The following is a 19,684-nucleotide window of genomic DNA, read 5'->3' on the forward strand; positions in this document are numbered from 1 at the left end:
TCCTCCCTCAGATTCCTGGCTTCCACGCTTCCTGTAATAATGTATTAAAACCTTAATAAATGGGCTTTGACATGACCAATTTAATTCCAGATCTTTTTTTTTTTTTTTTTTTGGTGCTACTTTATTCAACAAATATTTATCGAGTACTGACTATGTATAAGGTACTGATTTAGCTACCAGGATCAGCTGTGAGTCAAAGAGACACAAACCCTTCCTTTCAAACTAGTGAGTCAGACAATCTGTCAAGTAAATTATAGAAGCACACCCATCTGTATCAGATGTTATTAAGCATGATTGAGAAAAGCAAAGCGGGGAAAGGACATGATTCCTGATAGTCCTGAGGAATAAGCTCAGCATCCTGCAAAGACAGCATATGAAAAATGATGAAAGAGAGAAGCCCACCTTCACGAGAGATGATAAAAATTCACCTGAAAAATGCTGCCATGAGCAGATGAAAATTATACCCCACATTTCATTTCCATCATGAATTAAAAAGAAAGCAGCAAAGTCTTTACAAAGCAATTACAGCTAAGAAAGAAGAACATAAAGCAGAAGTAAAGGAATTCAGTTTAGATGGTCAGAAAATAGGCAGATGTGAAATAGGAACTGGTAGAACTAACTCAGGAAAGAAAGAGAGGGAAATGACAAAGCCACTTCAGAAATTACAACCACAAGATTAGCAGTGAGATTTCCTTTACAGCAAGTATATGCCTGCTTTTCTAAATATCCCATCAGAGTGTGTACAGAATGTGCACTCTCTAACTGCTGAATACAGAGTCCCTCATATTTCCACTCAATCAAACTTGTTAATGGGGTGATTCAAACCTCCTACGTCATTATTCTTTGCTTTTGGCCTATTGATCTGTATCAGTTTCTGAAACACCTGGTTAGGTCGTCACTCTAATTATGGATCAATTGATTTCTCCTGGTAATTCTGCCACATTTGGTGTTCACTTACTTTTAGCTATGTTGTTAGACACTTAAGAGTTCAGAACTCCCATATCTCACTGAAATATTTTTATATTTAATCCTAATAAAATAAATAAATGAAGAGAAAATAAAGAGGTAGATCTGTATGGATGTTGTGGAAAGATCTGTAATATATATTAAATTAAAAAGGTAAGACATGGAGGAGTAAAAATCACACATAAATTTTAAAAAGGCTTACACATATTCATATATTATGGATAGAACTTCTCCAAAGATACAAAGGAAACTAACAACTCTGGTTAAATCTGGGAAACAGAAGTGGGGAGTGAAGGAGACTTTCACATTTGGTTTAAAACCCTTTATACTATATTTTTAAAGTTCCATCCTTTCTTCCTCACTTTTTCCAAGCTTATGTATCAGTTTCATTTTAAAAAAGAATTAAATTTTAAAAAGCTTATGTATTATTTTCATTTTTAAAAAAAGAATTAAAAAAAAAAATCCTTAGCCTCAGGATCCTAAGGATTAAAGAAAATTTAGAGGAGGCCAGTCAGGCGGCTACATTTCCAGTAGACCCCAATCTCGGGAGTGAGTGGAATTTACTGGGGAAAGGCCGGCTGATCCCCACAGAAAGAGCTCAGGCGAGGGGAGAAGCAGGTCCTGCCTAGCACCGGGGACCAGGAAGCCTCTCCCTCGGTGGTGCTGGGGATTTGCCTACAGACAGCATCTGCTTCCTCACTGGTCTGGGCTGGCCCTGGGGCTCCTGGTTTGAAGAGGCCGTTGACTGATGTTGCTTCCTTAGCTAAACTTGGATTGTGGGTATCTGTGTTGACTCTAAACCCCTCTAAGACTCCACTGGTCTGTCCCTTTCCCATGTGAACAGACTGCTAGTTAGAGAGGATGAATCCTTTACGGCCTTGAACATGATAAACCATCTCAAAGGGACTCCATGAACCAACAGTAATTTATCACTACTTTTCGTAACCAGTTTTCTAAAAGACCCCAAAACTACCACAATTGTCTCCTCCTTTCCATTGACTTAGGGATTTTCTGACACTCGACTAGCCAATATTTACCGAGCACTGACTCCAGGCCAGGCACTGTACTAAGAACTGTACGTGTATTAACTCAGTTGACAACCAGTGGAGAACTTGAACTTGGTGCTCCGGCTCAGAGTGCTGCCTCTCATTACAGTGTCCTGGTCACAGTGTATTATGTATGAAGTCCTGATCCACAGCACAAGGACTTTGTAATACACTGGGGTGCAGAGTGTCTCCCATTCATGATTTTCAAAAGACATTTCATCACAATGCTTCATACACTGACTGAGGCAGACGCAAAGAATGTTCAAGTAGCTAATGACCATACACAGAAAAGTTAAAAATGAGCACCTCAAAAGACAGACTTATTCAAACCTTGGAAAGGAGACCTCGTCTACAAAGCAATCTACAGCGAAGAGCTGTGAATTATACACAACAACAGGATGTTTGTTTGTTTCCAAACTTCAGAGGGATGCTGCTCTTGGAGAAATCACAAATAATCCCCAATAACCTGTTAAAAGACATGAAGCCCATCTTCCCTGGATCCCCTCAAACAAAGATAAGCCTCTCTTGTGCAGCTTTTCCAGGACTTTCTATACCCCCCCATCTGGCAAGGTGTGGATGGGGAGTCTGTGACACATGGGTTTGGACCTTGGCTCTTGCCCTTCACAAGCTGTGTGGCCTTGAATGAGTCACCTGGGTCCTCTAAGCCTTGGCCTCAGTATGTGCGAAATGGGAATGATAACCCCACAATTCAGAGGGCAGCTGTACGGATTCATACCAAGATGATTTCCAGAATTTGGTACAAACAGGTATGGAAAAGGTGATCTGTCTTCCCTCCACCCCACACTTGAAGGTAGTAATTCTTCCCTCTTTATCAGTAACCCAACCATGTACACAGAGCAATCAATGTATCATTTCTGGGGAATTCCCTGGTGGTCCAGTGGTTAGGACTCCGCACTTCCACTGCAGGGGGCATGGGTTCAATCCCTGGTCAGGGAGCTAAGATCCTGCAAGCTGTGAGGAGCAGCCAAAAAAAAAAAAAAAAAAAATCATTTCTGAAGGAATAAAAACATTCTCCAGGGATATAAATAATTTTTAGATAAGAATTTCAAAGTGAAGGAGTAAATTCTAGATGGTAAAAAGCCAAGTTTAGGGCTTCCCTGGTGGCGCAGTGGTTGAGAATCTGCCTGCCAAAGCAGGGGACACGGGTTCGGGCCCTGGTCTGGGAAGATCCCACATGCCGCGGAGCAACTGGGCCCGTGAGCCACAACTACTGAGCCTGCGCGTCTGGAGCCTGTGCTCCGCAACGGGAGAGGCCGCGACAGTGAGAGGCCCGCGCACCGCGATGAAGAGTGGCCCCCGCTTGCTGCAACTGGAGAAAGCCCTCGCACAGAAACGAAGACCCAACACAGCCAAAAATAAATAAATAAAAATTAAAAAAAAAAAAAAAAAAAAGCCAAGTTTAATGAAAACATCTGCATTACATTCAACACGCTCATTTGTGTATATCAGAATTTCTTTAGGGTCAGAATATCAATAATACCTTAGAATTAACATAGCTTATAGCACATCTTAGCACACCTTCCAAAAAAAGTCATAATGTTGTAGCAAAGCCCACAGCCAAACCTCACTAGCACCAGGAGTAGAATAAAAATGGAAACCTGGTCAAGGATCCAGAGCTCCCATGAGATTATTATTAAGCGAGGCTCTGCGCTTCACAGAGAAGATAGGGAAGGAGGCAGGAAAATAAAAGACTCTGGCTAAGGAAGAAAAATTGCAAGAAATGGCTCAGAAGAGAGAAGGAAAAGGATTGTTCTGGGCAGGTCTTCAAACTGGATGAGGGGTGTCTGCTGAGAAGTGGGTTACCAAGGGAACAGGGACCCCGAGGTCAGCACACACCTGTTGCATGCTGAGGATAATTCTGCATGGGACTGGCAGGGCAGTATGGAAAGCTATGATGTGTTTAAAATATCTTTTAAAAAATTTTAATGCAATGAATTAAAATTAAACCAGGAGGTAAAGAACATTATAAAGATAATAACAAAATACTTATTTACATCATTCATTGACATTGAATTTTTTTTTTTAATTTATTTATTTATGGTTGTGTTGGGTCTTCGTCTCCGTGCGAGGGCTCTCTCGAGTTGCGGCAAGCGGGGGCCACTCATTGCGGTGCGCGGGCCTTCTCACTATCGTGGCCTCTCTCGTTGCGGAGCACAGGCTCCAGACGCGCAGGCTCAGTAATTGTGGCTCACGGGCCCAGTTGCTCCGTGGCATGTGGGATCCTCCCAGACCAGGGCTCGAACCTGTGTCCCCTGCATTGGCAGGCAGACCCTCAACCACTGCGCCACCAGGGAAGCCCGACTTTGAATTTTTAACATGATGTGGTATCACAAAATGTGGAACTTACAGGCAATGTTCATTAAAGCAGAGATTATTACCTTGTTGTTTTCAGAATAGCCTTAAAATACATTGATAAAATCTCTCAGCAAACTTGGAAGAGAAATAAACATCCTTCACTTGATAAAGGGCATCTACAAAAAAAAAACCTATAGCTAACATATACTTAATGGTGAAAGATTGAATGCTTTCCCCCTATGATTAGGAACAAGGCAAGAAGATCTGCTCTCACCACTTGTATTCAACAACATACTGGAAGTGCTGGCCAGTGTAATTGGGCAAGAAAAAAAAATAAAAAGCATACAGACTGGAAAAGAAGAAATATAACTGTCTATTCTCAGAAGATATGACTGTCTCCATAGAAAACCCCAACAAATCTAGAAAGAAAAAACCGCTGCTAGAACTAATAAGGGGAATTAGCTTGGTTACTGGATGAAAGGTCAATATATAAAAATCTATTTTATTTCTATTTACTGGCAGTGAAGAACTAGAGGTTTAAATAGAAGGATTTAAGAGATATTTAGGAGGTAGAAACAAGAGAAATCTTTGTTGTATTGACTACAAGAAGGAGAAGGACTCAAAAATAATTCCCAGACATCTGAGCAACTGGAAGGTTAGTCATGTCATTTACTGACACAGAAAAGACTAGGGAAGAAATAGATTAGAGGTAAAAATCAAAAGCTTTTTTTCAATATAAAATCTGATGTACTGGTACAAGCAACATAAGAAAAAATAGACAAATTGGACTTCATGATAATTAAAAACTTTGTGCATCAAAAGACATTATCAACAGAGTAAAAAGGCAGCCTACATTTTGGGAGAAAATATTTTCAAATCATACATCAGATAAGGCATAATATCCAGAATATATAGATAACTCCTAAAACTCAACAACAACAAACAACCTGACACAAAAGTGGGTAAAGGACTGAAACGACACTTCTCCAAAGAGGATATAAAAATGGTCAATAAACCCATGAAAAGATGCTCAACCTCACTAGTCATTATGGAAATGCAAATCAACACCAAAATGGGATACCACCTCACATCAAGACGGCTACAACAAACAAACAAAAAACAGGTGTTGGTGAGGATGTGGAGAAATGCAAACCTTGTACATTGTTACTAGAAATGTAAAGTGGAACAGCTGCTGTGGAAAACAGTATGGTGGCTCCTCAAAAAATTAAAAATAGAATTACCATATGATCCAGCAATTCCACTTCGGGGTATATACCCAAAATAATTGAAAGCAGGGTCCTGAAGAGTTATCTGTACACCCATGTTCACAGCAGCATTATTCACAATAGCTAAAACGTGGAAACCCAAATGTCCATCAGTGGATGAATGGATAAGCAAAATGTGGTATATACACACAATTCAGCTTTAAAAAGGAAGGAACTTCTAACATGTTACAACATAGATCAATCTTGAGGACATTATGCTAAGGATAACTTGCCAATCACAAAAAGACAAATACTATATGATTCCACTTATACACTGGGGGTGGCATTTCAAGCCAAAGCACAGGTGGGCTCTGGATTCAGAGGTTGTGAGACTGCCTTCATGAGGGGTGGTGTCCTTTGGGCACAATCCCTTCTGGGCCTCTACCCCTTAAAATGGAAATTTTATCACCTCTTTTATGGAGATGCTGTAAGATAAATGAGATCATGCATTAAGTGCCCGATGTGTAGCATGTGCTCACCTGTCTGTCCCCTAGCCCTAACCCTCTCCCTTCCCAGCCCTCCCAGTGAAAAGGCAAGGAGGAGGGAAGCTAGACATTAGATCATCTTAGATCTCCCTGGTATCCTCCTTATTCTCAGGGTGATTGGCCCCTGGCCCTACTGCTGACCCCTGAGCTGTGCAGGAAAGGACAGCACACACGTGCATGCTGACACCCTAGCATATGGGTGGGGAGAATATCCAGCTCACCTCTACCTGGCAATTTGCTTGTGATGTTTGGAAGCCACAGGGCACTGCAGAAAGGTGGATGAATGGATGGATGGACAATGATAAGACACTTGTAGCGAGGGTGAAACCTGCCAAAGATGAGAACTTCTAGTGCCAGCCCTAAGAGATCTCTGGAAACACCGTCACTGGTGGCCCTTTATCATTTGAAGACTGGAAACAGAACAGTCCCATCAGGGCATCTACTAAATGGTTAAGATCATAAATTAAAACTCCTTTTAGGGGCCAATTAGGAAAGATCAATTTAAAATTTTAAAAACTCATATCTAGTCCTTAGCAATTCCATTTATAAGAATTTATCCTACAGAAATATATGTGTGTATGTATATTCACTGCAGCATCATTTGAGAAGACAGAAAAATCTGAAATGACTTAAATGTTCATCAGTAGGGAGTGTGTCTTTACTATGGAACAATAAACGGTAAATATGTATCATATAAATGTATATTTGTGTATAAATATATAATATAAATACATAATAAACAGGTAAGTAAATATATACTGCTAAAGCTTGGGGAGCTATGGCTTGGGCGGAGAGGTTAAGTGAAAACAGTAAGTTGCAAGAACCAGTATATATGATTCTGTTGAAAATAAGCCAACAAGTTAGTATACTCAGAGATAAAATTTCTAGAAAAATATGGACGAACTATTAATAGTAATTATCTGTAGTGAATGGAATGACAGAAAACATTTCAGTTTCCTGTAAAGTCTGAATTCTTATAATGAGCATGAATTACTTTTACAATCAGAAAAACAATCAAGACATTTAAAAAATTACAAATGCGCTAGAATTATATCGTTAGGTAAACAAGTACAAGTATAATTTTAATGGGAACAAATACAAAACAAATGACAAGGCCAATGTGTAAGGTAAATTCTTCGCTCTCAGAAAGACAGAAAATAGAGGAAAGAAAAGAAAGCACCAGAAAAGTGTTTTGGTTTTGTTTTTAGTTTTTTTGCTGCATATAAATAGAATCTTACAATAAATGGTCTTGAGTGGCTGGCTTCCTTCACTTAGAACAATGTTTCCAAGGTTCATCCATGTTGTAGACTGTATCAGCACTCCATTCCTTTACTGCTGAATGATACGCTACTGTACAGACACACCACACTGTGTCTATCCATTCATCAGCTGATGGGTATTTGGAGTGTTTCCACTTTTTGGCTATTATGAATAATGCTGCTATAAACAACTATAAACTTCTCTTGGGTATTTCTCTAAGACTGAAATTGCTGGGTCATAACTGTGTGTTTAATCATTTAAATAACTACCAGACTGTCTCCCAAAACACCGTTTTACATTTTACATTCCTGCCAGCAATGTACAAGGGTTCCAATGTCTCCACATCCTTGACAATACTTGTTATTTTCTGTCTTTTTGGTGAGAGCCATCCTAGTGGGTATAAAGTGGAATCTCATTGTGGTTTTCATTTGCATGTACCTAATGACTAATGATGCTGAAAATCTTTTCACGTGCTTACTGGCCATTTGTTCACCTTCTTTGAAGAAATGTTTATTGAGATCCTTTGTCCATTTTCAAACTGAGTTATCTGCCTTTTCATTACTGAGTTGTAAGAGCTCTTTATATATTATGGATACTCGTCCTTTATCAGCTATATAATTTGCAAATATTTTCTCCCATTCCATGGGTTTGTCTTTCCACTTTCTTGATAATGTCTTTTGAAGCACAAAATTTTTCAAGTTTGATAAAGTCCAACTTACCTGTCTTCTCTTTTGTCGTTTGTGCTTTTAGCATTATATCTAAGAAATCACTGTCTAATACAAAGTCTAATACAAAGATATATGCCTACATTTTCTTCTAAGAGTTTTACGGTATTAGCTTTTATTTGGTCTTTGATACATTTTGAGATAATTTTTGAATATGGTGTGAGGTAGGGGTCCAAATCTACTCTTTTGCATGTGGATATCCAGTTGTACCAGCACCAACAACAACCAGTTGTTGTAAAGATTACCTTTTCCCCCACTGAATTGTCTTGGCAACCTTGTCAGAAATCAATTGATCCTAAATGTGAGGGCTTATTTCTGAACTCTCAATTCTATTCCACTAATGTCTATCCTTATGCCAGTACCACACTGTTTGGATTACTACAGCTTTCTAGTAAGTTTAAAATCAGGAAGTGTGCGTCCTCTGATTTTGTTCCTCTTTTTCAAGGTTGTTCTGGCTATTCTGGGTCTCCTGAGTTTCCACATGAATTTTAGGATCAGCCTGTGGTAACTGTGGAATCAAGGAGAGCTAAGATCAAGGTCTACCACTCAGGAAGCTTACAGCTTTGAAGGAAAGCTTGTTTGAGTTTCTGTCATTGCAAACACACCCACAGCCATGCTGGCCATTCTGGGACTGGACCATGACCCAGCAGGTTGGCCCATGCCCAGAGAGTAAAGGTGATGTGTACTTCTGAAAACAATGTCCCGACCACCTGTGTGCCTGCACTACACAGGCGAGGGAGGCAGCAGGGGTGTGGGGCCCTGACGTGCTCTGTGAAGGGTGTCACATTAGGAGGACCACGTCCTCAAGAAGATTCATCTGCCAAAGGCAGACGGGAGGGCTTAGAAGGAGCTGAATGGAGGAAGAGGCGCCGACAGACAGGCGATTTTATGGGGTTCAGCCAAAAGGTAATAAAGACTGGAACAGGGCCGTGATACTAGGAATGGCAAGGAAGGAGACCATTGAAATAACGTGTCAGCTTTACCATTTGAATAAGAAAACATGGAGGAGAAAAACATATAAACATTCTGCCATTATCTGGACTTGTTGCTGCTGGCCAAGGTCTTCCGTAAGTTATTTTTCCCTCCAAAGTGATCCTTTATTTGGTATCTGTCTTCTTTAGAGCCAATCTTGGTGCTACTATAAAGTGTGTACATACATAATGATAAAATATGCAATTTAACAAAATGCTACTGGGCACTTGGTACATGCAAGACATTGCTTAAGCCTGATGCTGTTAAGAGACAATGTCATGCCCAGGGACAAAGAAGCTCCAGGACAGTTACAAGCTGATTCACCTCTAAGTACCGGCAAGTCCCCTTGGAGGAAGAAATGAGCACGATTCATTTCTGTTCACAGCTTCTGGGGTGTCAGATGCATGAAAAGATCTTATGTAGAATGTGTGTCTCTTTTTACTTTAAGATTCCATTTTACAATCTGAACTCTGGCACTGGCAGCTATGCCCCTCAATCTTTGGTCTCATTTGGGATTTTAAATACACAACCTAATGAAAAGTTAATAGGAGATTCACTGTTAAACTCCAAATATAGTCACTGCTCTTTCAAAGCCAGAGGCAAAAATCTAAAAAGCCCCAGTCACTGCAGGGCTGAAAGAAGAGAAATTATTTGTCTTCCACTAGGCATTTAATCAACGCACACCTGCCGTCCTACTGTGTGCTAGGTCATGGCCACACCAGAATAAGTTAGATGTTATCTTTGTTCTCATGGAGTTCAAAGTCTGGAGGGGACCCAACATGAAAACAGGCAGTGACCATATGGGTCGTGAAGTTCTGTGATGCGAGCAATGGTCCCTGTGGAAGCACAGGGTGGGGGTAACTGATTAGTTGGGAGGTATTCGAGAGCGTTGTCAGAGGAAGCAACACTCCAACCAAATATCAAAAGGCTTAGGAAGAATTAGTGCCTGCTGGGTAGGGGGTGTGTTTTCCTAGGCAAAGGGAATAGCAAGGTGAAGGCAGAGGTCAGAAGGAGAACCTGGCACCATTTGGGATGTCGGGCAGTGAAGACTGCACAAGCCAGAGTAATAAAGAGAGCTTAGTCGCTTGGATGCCTATTCTGTAACTCAGCACTGAGCTAAGTGCTTTACACAGATGATCTCATTTGCTCCCAGGAGAACCCTAGGGGCTAGAATTAACAGTACAAATGAGGAAACTGAGGCACAGGTGAGAACCTCATTCAAGGTCACGGAGTTGATAAGTGGCACAGCTGGATTTTAACCCAGGTAGGAATACCAGATAAAATACAGGATGCTCAAGTTACATGCGAATTGCAAACGGATGAGTTTTTAGTATAATTATGTCCCATGGAGTATTTGTATTCCTGTAGTTTTATTTGCTAAATCTGGCAACCCTAAACTTAGATCCCACCTGGGTTAATCCAGCCTGACTCCACAGCTGATGTTCTTGGCTATGAATGGAAAAGGGTGCGTACACCATCCTCTGGTCAGTGCCAAGATGCAGGTGAACACTATAGGGGAAGACAGAGGGAGCTGCAGTCAACTCCATGCGTTTCTATGTTGAGATGCAAGACTATGATTTCAGGCCCAATCCCTGAAACAATTAGCTTGACCACGTTTTTCTTGATGTGTTTTCCATCCAACTGGCAACAATCAAAAAGTGTTAATAATACAATTTGTTGGTGAGGGTATGGGGAAACAGGACCTCTCTTAAGAGTGTTGGCTGGAGTGTAAATGATTTCCTTTATTCAAATTTGAAAACCCACATATACTTTGACCCCAACATCTTAACACCTGGGAATTTTCCCAACAATATGTGCCCAAAAAACAGGTACAAACAACAATTTTTATTGCAGCCTGGTTGTAAGAGCATAGCAGGGCTGGGAGTAGGACGAGGAGAGTGAATGCAGAATTTAAGGAGGCATTCACTCTTGGGTTTATGCAAGTGCTGGCCCTGCACCTACACAACCCTGAGAGCAAGTGCCTTCTTAAATTCTGCTCCCTAGATGCCTCCCTCGCTTCACTGGAACCCCAGTCCTTCAGCCTATCATAATCGACAACCTAAGTGAACACAGATAGGAGACTGGGTAAATAAATTATGGTCAATCCATATAATGAAATACCATGCAGCTACACAAAAAATGAGGTAGACTGTCTATACTATGGTAAAAAACAAGAGCAAGGCATTGTGCATAATTTGCTACCTTTTATGTGAAAAAGGAGAAATATATATACATATGTGCATACACTATCTCTGGAAAGATGTCTTAAAAACTGGCACTATGTGTTGCCTCTAGGGAGGGAAAGTGGGTTAGGAGGGAATATTTTATACATTCTATTATAACTTTTGGATGTTGGTCCATATGAATAGATTCTCTATTCAAAATGTAAATAAAATTATGAAAATAAAATGTAAGGAAAAAATATGCAAATACACTTAGAAATGTATCTGGAAAAGATACACAAGAAACTGACAGCTGTCTCTGGGAAGAAAACTGCCATTTGGGGGTGACGGGGGGACAACTGATTTACCATTGCTTACCCATATACAAGATTTGATTTTTTTCCCCATATGCATATATTACCTGAAAAATTAAACACATATAACTAACTGCATGTATGTTAATTACACATACATCACATTGCGTGTACGCACACACACACACGTTTATGTTTCTAATCAGAAAGTCATTAGAACTGAACAAAACTGGATGACTTTACACAGATGCTGGACAAGCCCAGACGTCTTTGCAAGACTCATCATCTTCAGGGGATGTGCAGTAGGTTTGGTGAGTACTTGGCATCACTTTTCTCCCCAGGGGATGGCACCCCAGAGAGACTGATCAGAGCAGTGTGGGACCAGGCTTTTCTCACCTGTGGCTTTTTCCACTGTGGAGAAGGAAGCCTTTGCCGTAAAAAACAAATATTGGATTCTCTTCCGTATTCTTCTTAACTGTCCCTGGTATCAGACACCTATGTGTGGCTTGGCTTCAGTTGCTAGCAAGCCTTCCTCGAAGAGGTGTTCAGGGTCTGTGTTCTCAGCGTTCCCTCCCGGGGATTTGTGTTGCAGCTAAAGAACCTTCTTCTCTGAACTTCTGACATTAACTTGGGTTTTCGATTTTATACAGGTCTATCAAAGCTTAGTTTACAGCTCAACATGATTAAACAAAATTATATGTTGTTACTAGGATAAAACTCCCATGCCCGGTTCATTTATTCCACAATTAAACTCTTTTGGGCATGGCACATTAAAAGTAAACATCAGAATGTACCTGGGATGGCTATTCATGGAATACTGCCATAATATTTCAGAAGCAATGGTAAAACCCTTGGAAGGATGAGATGAACTCTTGGCCATGTAGCTTTTCTTAGGATTTTAACGCACTGCAATTTATTGTTTATTGAGAACCCAAGTGGTTACTTCATTTCCAAGAACAGAAGTGTCCATGTTATTGCCATTTTCCACCCCCAGACTAGGGCTCCAACTCCTGAAGGGAAAATACCCACCATGTGTCACTTAAGTATATCTCAACCAGAAGTGCAGGCAGCTACTGCAGAAATTTTTGTGCGTGCCTGCCAAGCACAAAACATCATGATAATACACATTTGTTTCCCCCTTGGGGGTAAAGGAAAACAGAAGCTGCTGCAAAGCACTGAAGAATATAGCCTGGTTACAGAAAAGATAGAACAAGAAACAAGCATTGAACTCACGTTGTTTCCATTTCCCTTGAACCACCCACCCCAGCCAGCAATACGTAGTGATGCAAAATCCCACCAGCAGATTACGTGTAAGAACCATCCACCTCTGAGACCTTTAAAGCATTTTCTCTTCTCTGTGGGAGGTCGTCTAAATAAGAGATAACTGCGAAATGATTTCAACAGGGTTATGAATCTATTTACTGTTTTAGTAAGAAGCTTTTCTTCCTTTTTTAAATACAAACAAGGAAACCAACATTCTCTGCAGCAAAGCGACACGAAAGGATGTTGCTCAGTTAATGAAAATAAGACCTCTGTATTCCCCAGTCCCTGAAGGCACAAGAACTCAAATGAGAACTGACGATAATACACTCAACCACTGGCAGGAAAAGTTAAATGAAATGGTGGAAGAGTAGAGAAACAGTCAGGTGAGGTAATGGGCTACTTGTTCAGGGGGATCTAGAGTGGACTTCCCAGTTCAATACCAGCAGCAGCGAAAAGAGCAACAAAATCGACGCGGCCCTCGAGTAAGCCCATGCTGAGCAGTTACTTGCAAACCAAACGACTTCTCCAGCTGAGGCTGGCGCAGGGGAGGCAGATGACTCAGCCTGTGATGGGGAAGGATTTCCTGGCAGAGAGACCGCTGCTGCTGCACTCTGTCAAATCCTTTCACACCCACAGAGCCTCCTGCCCGCCCCAGCTCCTAGGTGCACACTCCCACCTGGGACCTCACACAGACCCTGGCTTCCCCATGGCACCCCCAGGCTGGGCTGCTAAGTGATGGGTGGTCTCCAGCAGCATTTTCTTTGCACAGTGAAGGTGCTTGGGAGATACGTGTATGGATTTGGTCTAATTTGGCTGAGTACAGAAATTAATAGGAGGGACTTCCCTAGAGGTCCAGAGGTTAAGACTTCGCCTTCCAATGCAGGGGGTGTGGCTTCGATCCCTGGTCAGGGAGCTAAGATCCCACATGCCTCAGGGCCAAAGAATCAAAACATAAAACAGAAGGAATATTGTAACAAATTCAGTAAAGACTTAAAAAAGAAATGGTGTACATCAAAAAATCTTAAAAAAAAAAAAAAGAAATTAATAAGAAGATACTGGGATATGCATGGGACACCCATTTCTCGCCCTCCTCTTCCTAATTTCAGCAGTAGGTTTTCGGCGGGGCAGCCTTAGAACCCTTGCTCCTCAGCCCAGGCCTTCGGACAAGAACAGAAGTCCAGCAGCTTCTCCACCCAGTTCCAAACCAACTTCTACACACACACACTGTTCCTCTGTCTTCTAAAGTCTCTTTTCCTAACAGAGGTGTGGCCAATTTTTAGGCAACTGAAGGCATGACGTATGGCTTCTGGCAATCTGCGAAGCTGTAAACAGGTAGCAGCATCTGTCTCTCATGGACTGAATTGCTCCCACACCCCCAAAATTCATACACTGAAATCCTAACCCCCTGTCCAGGAAAGCTAACCCTTTCTCCTCTACTTAAATTCCTCTCTACCCATCCTTCCCGCATCCTAGAATCGGCAAGACCATGTTTCCTCTCCCCTGGTTATAGCTCACTGCCCAGAGGACCGCAATACCCTCCTGACCGGCCCCTCTGCCACAAGCACCCCTGGACAAGCTGTTCTCACACAGCCAGCGGCACGAGTCTTTTTTCAGCCAGGCCACCAGCGTGTTGAACCATTCACCTCTCCCGATCACAAACTATTCAAAGTTTCATAAATTTAATCTCATCTTCTTATACTTTATCCCATCTGATCCTCACATTGTCCCTTTGGTGGCCCAATGGATGGCCTTGTGGCACCTTACACAAGAGACATCTTCTGAAAACCTTGCCCAATTCACAACTTGCATATTTCCAGACTATGCCTGAAACAGAATGGTACTTCTTACCAGCTGAAGTGTCCCTGCCACTTTGCAAAAGCAACCAAGAGTTTTGCATTTATAGTAAGTACCCTACATATGAACCTTCAAGTTGTGAACTTTCAAACATGCTAACATGTGTTCCCATGTCCAATCACGTAAGTTAGCTCACGTGTCTGGCGTACATTGTCACGAGCGTGCATCCTCTACAAGTGGTTGTGCTTCTGTGTACTTTACTGTATAGCAGTGTATAGAGTACAGTAGTACAGTATCTTTATTTCAAGTCCAAGATGTCCAGAAGCAAGCATAAAAGCAGTGGTGATATAGCTGGTACTGCTAAGAAGTGCCAAGCAAACAAAAGTGAAAATAATTGAGAGAGTGGAGTGACAAGAGGAAAAAGAAGTAACTGAAGCACTGAAGAGATTCACGATGCAGGAAATGGCAAGGGGACTTTCTTTATTTGAGGAGGCACTGTTAGTTTTTGAGGCACAGGACCCGAACACAGAACGGTACATGAAGGTGGCAGCAGCCGTTCAGAATGCAATCCAGCGCTACCGTGTCATCTGTGACGAGAAAAAAAAGAGCTACTACCCAGACGTCACTGGATCGTTTCTTCAAGAGAGTAGATAGAATTGAATCCAGCAAGGAACCAGACCTGTGCCATCAACGTCAGGCATGAGCGAAACTGCAGCTTGCCCTCCGTCTCCTATTGCTGACGATCCTTCAGCTCTACCATCTCCCACCTCCTCTCCCTCCTCCAGTCAGTAACTCTTCTTGCCTGTTCACTCGATGATGCCAGCCCCCGTATGCCAGCTGTTGTACTGTACTACTGTACTTTTCAAGGTGTTATACTATAAAATTAAAAATGTCTATTTTTTGTTTGTTTTTCATGTATTGTGTGAAAAGTATTATAAACTTATTACAGCGCAGTACTATATAGCAGATTGTGTTAGGCTAACTTTGTTGGACTCATGAACAAACTGGACTTAACGGACATGCTCTTGGAATGGAACTCGTGCGTATGCAGGGGACTTACTGTACTCATCAATAGCTTCACCAGCTCTAAAATGGCATGGTTCTTGACAAAGGTTTGATTTGAAGGGATTTGTATTACTTCAAAGCTAAAGCATAAAGAGAGGCTTTTTTTTTTTTTGGTATCACACTATTTGGGGTTCACATAGCATCCATCCCATTGTTCTGTTACCCCTGTTTACAGGCAAGCAAACCAAGGCTTACTGCAGTCACAGGGGGAGGGGACGGGGCGTGAGGACTCAGGGCTGAGCTACACGGAGCCCAGGGCTCAGCCATGGAGGACTGGCCTGGGAATGGCACCATCAGTGGGGCTCACTGCTGGGGACTCAGGGAGTAGGGAGACTCGGTGTTCTAAATCTCACTCTGTGACCAACTGGCTGTGCTCTTTTGGCAACAATCAATCATCAACATGGCCCTTGCTATCATCAGTGAGGGTTTCTATCTGCCAGGGCACCAAGGAAAGCACTTCACACATAATATTTCATCATGACAACAGTTCTGTCACCATGACACCACTTCTTACTTAACTGTGGGCTGCCCTCATTTCTCCAGGTATAAAGTAGCAATAGGAAACTTGCTGTATCTACTTTCAATGAATGGAAAAAAACAAAAACAATGACATGGGACTTCCCTGGCAATCCAGTGGTTAAGACTTCGCACTTCCACTGCAAGGGGCACGGGTGCGATCCCTGGTCGGGGAACAAGATCCCGCATGACGAGCAGTGTGGTCAAAACACACACACAAAAAAAAACCGATGACATAATGTGTACACAGCTAGGTGCCCTGGATAGTGTGAGGAATGTGATGGACACAGTCCCTTTCCTCATGAAGCTCAGCGTGTGTACACACGGCTATGCTGGAGCCATCAGGAGGAGGACACTTCTTCCACTTGGTGCTGAGGACCATCCTCGTAGCACCGATCAAGGAACCATCGATTCAGTAACAATAAAGAACAAATAGCCCTTAGGCTTTCGACCATAAACAACTTGACCCCTGGGTTTATGAGGTACGGTTAGTACATCCAAATGTGTGCCAAATATAGGGGGATTCTAGACATTCTTGAAATACACCCATTTAATCCATTTAATCATTCAGACAGGCACTGCAGGTCGTGGTAATAGGGAATATAGAGCAGCAAATCCTTTGACCAAAGCATCAAATCTGCCAAAGGGAGGTTGCTGGAACTTCAGGGGAGATTCTGGGTATCAAAGCCAATTTTTTTAAGCATTCCATTCTGATGGAGTAATGTCATTTCTCCAAATAAAGATGAGGCTCTACAGTTTCTGAATTCATCATAATTCTGCACTTATGAACATTATAATATGGATTTACTAACTTGCAAAGTTTGTAAATTATCCCCTTTGTAGCATCCAGCAGTATTAAAAGAAAAGGGAAAGACACTAGAATTATAAAACTTTTTTTAACCTCTTAGAGTGGTCTTCATTTTAAAAATGTACTGCGGGGGGACTTCCCTGGTGGCACAGTGGTTAAGACTCTGCACTCCCACTGCAGGGGGCCCAGGTTTGTTCCCTGGTCAGGGAACTAGATCCTACATGCACGCCGCAACTAATGAGCCTGACTGCCACAACTAAGACCCAGCACAACCAAATAAATTAATTAAATAAATAAATATATTTTTTTTAAATGTACTTTGGGGACTTCCCTGGTGGCGCAGTGGTTAAGACTCCGCAGTCCCAATGCAGGGGCCCGGGTTCGATCCCTGGTCCGGGAACTAGATCCCACAGGCATGCCACAACTAAGAGTTCGCATGCCACAACTAAGGAGCCCGCCAGGCGCAACTAAGACTGGGAGCAACCAAATAAATAAATTAAATAAACAAAATAAATATTAAAAAAAAATGTATTGTATGCAGAAGTTCGTTCATAAACTGGCTGTTTGGAATGTAACTAGGGTTTGTCACAGAAATAACACTGTAATTGGTGATTAGATCTCAGGCCAACTCACAAAAACCTAGTTTTTTTCATCACAACATGAATGTACTAATTCAACTACATAAGAGTTATAATCAAGCTTTTCTCCCTAGCCACTCTGTTTACTTTCTAGTAAAACATTTGAGACTTCTGTTTTTGTTGCCAGATTCTGTGTCTTTTCTTCCCTTCAAAATTCTCTTACCAGCTAGCATAGGAAACTAACCACTATTTATACCCATAGGTAACAATGATCATAAGGGAATTTAATACACTAGAGGAGAGAAATGTATTATGTAATGTAATAAGTATATTAAATGCATCTGATTAGAGGGTCGATAAAGGTATGTGGTTATTTATACTTCAAAATATTATTTGTTACATTAGTAGAAGTAAGCTGTATGAAATTAGTGGTTTTGGGATAACATATCTCTGATATATGATGAAGCCGGGAAGATAAAGATAAAGGGTCTGCAGGCTGATTATATTCTTGAGACTCCGAAGAAAGAGTCAGGTAAGCCAAGGTCACAGTCTGAGTTTGACCAAGTGAAGCATATAACTCTCCTGGTTACTCAAAAGCTCACTCTATAAGAAGAAATAACAAACATAATATCAGCTCTCATTCATGGAATTCTTACCATGCACTAATTAGCACCTGCATGACTGCACCCTGAAAAGCCTGTTACTTTACTACAACACGCGACACATCTGGTTGACCAGCTGACTGGGGCCCCTCCTCATGCTAATACTGTTCTAATGAGTAAAACCACATCAGATGAAGTGACCTGTAACCAGGGGATAAGAAACACGGTCGTGCCAGTTCTGTGATGCAGGAGGGATGGACAAAGAGGAATTTAAGTACAGGACAAAGGGTTAGTGCCCCTGAGGAAGAGCCTGAGTGGTAAATGGACGGGGACATCCAGAGTCCAGGAGCTTGGGAGCATCTCAGGCACTGAGGGTTCCTGTCACCTTGTCTGCCTCATGGTCACCACCACTGTCAGCAAAGATGTCTGGGACTCCTTGCTGCCATCCTGCCCTGCCAGTTGCCATCTCTGCATAGGAAGGAGGCCCCACAGGGGGCCCAGAGGGTCAGTGGGGTCAACATACAACACTGGTTCTTTGGGGAAACATGATCTGACTCCCAATTCACGGCTCTAGGAGTTCCACTGTGCCTCCTGGTCCTGGTGTACAATCCAAAATGGTGAAGAAGTTTCAAGGGCAATGGGAACACCTGGGACACACGCTTGGGATATTACAAGATTAAACGTTGGGATGCTACAAGGCTAAATGTTGGGATGCTACAAGGTTAAATGCTGGGATACTACAAGGTTAATGTTCGGATACCACAAAGTTAAATGTTGGGATGTTACAAGGTTAAATGTTGGGTTATTGCAAGGTTAAATACTGGGATACTGCAAGGTTAAATGTTAGGATACTACAAGGTTAAATTCTGGGAAGCTACAAGGTTAAATGTTGGGATATTACAAGATTAAATATTGGGATATTACAAGGTTGAATGTTATAGTATTCAGATTTGCCTAGACTTGGACACTATTTGATCAGCTTAAAAATCCTAAATACAATAGTATACTCAGAGTTTTACAAACTGAAGAAAAAAATTTAAGGGAAAGAATCCTAACAGACTATACCTTCAGTTTGTGTTCGTTATTAATCACTATATATGATAAAGACATGGAATCATAATTATCTTATTATTGTGTTCACAATGCAGAACGCAGAAAACAATGTCTACAGTAGCTGTGAAAGGCTGAGAGTCACAAAACCACGTTTGTATAAAACCATTAAGCAGAAAAAACACAGGGATAATTATGTTTGGTGAGACTGACAGAGCTAAAAGTCATCTTAAAATCACAACAGAGGGGCTTCCCTCGTGGCACAGTGGTTAAGAATCCGCCTGCCAATGCAGGGGACACGGGTTTGATCCCTGGTCCGGGAAGATCCCACATGCCGTGGAGCAGCTAAGCCCGTGCACCACAACTACTGAGCCTGAGCTCTAGAGCCCACAAGCCACAACTACTGAAGCTCGCGTGCCTAGAGCCCGTGCTCCGCAACAAGAGAAGCCACCACAATGAGAAGCCCGCGCACCGCAAGGAAGAGTAACCCCCGCTCG

The 19,684-nt window shown here is 41.9% G+C and overlaps 1 protein-coding gene across 4 annotated transcripts in view; it reads right to left on the minus strand.

Moving 5' to 3' along the window:
* The window catches only part of CPPED1 (calcineurin like phosphoesterase domain containing 1), a 188,702-nt gene that overhangs the window by 111,898 nt on the left and 57,120 nt on the right, over positions 1-19,684 (minus strand). The gene's annotated exons all lie outside the window — the stretch shown is intronic.

This window comes from Balaenoptera physalus (assembly GCF_965194825.1).
Source record: "Balaenoptera physalus genome assembly, chromosome: 16".
Taxonomy (NCBI): domain Eukaryota; kingdom Metazoa; phylum Chordata; class Mammalia; order Artiodactyla; family Balaenopteridae; genus Balaenoptera; species Balaenoptera physalus.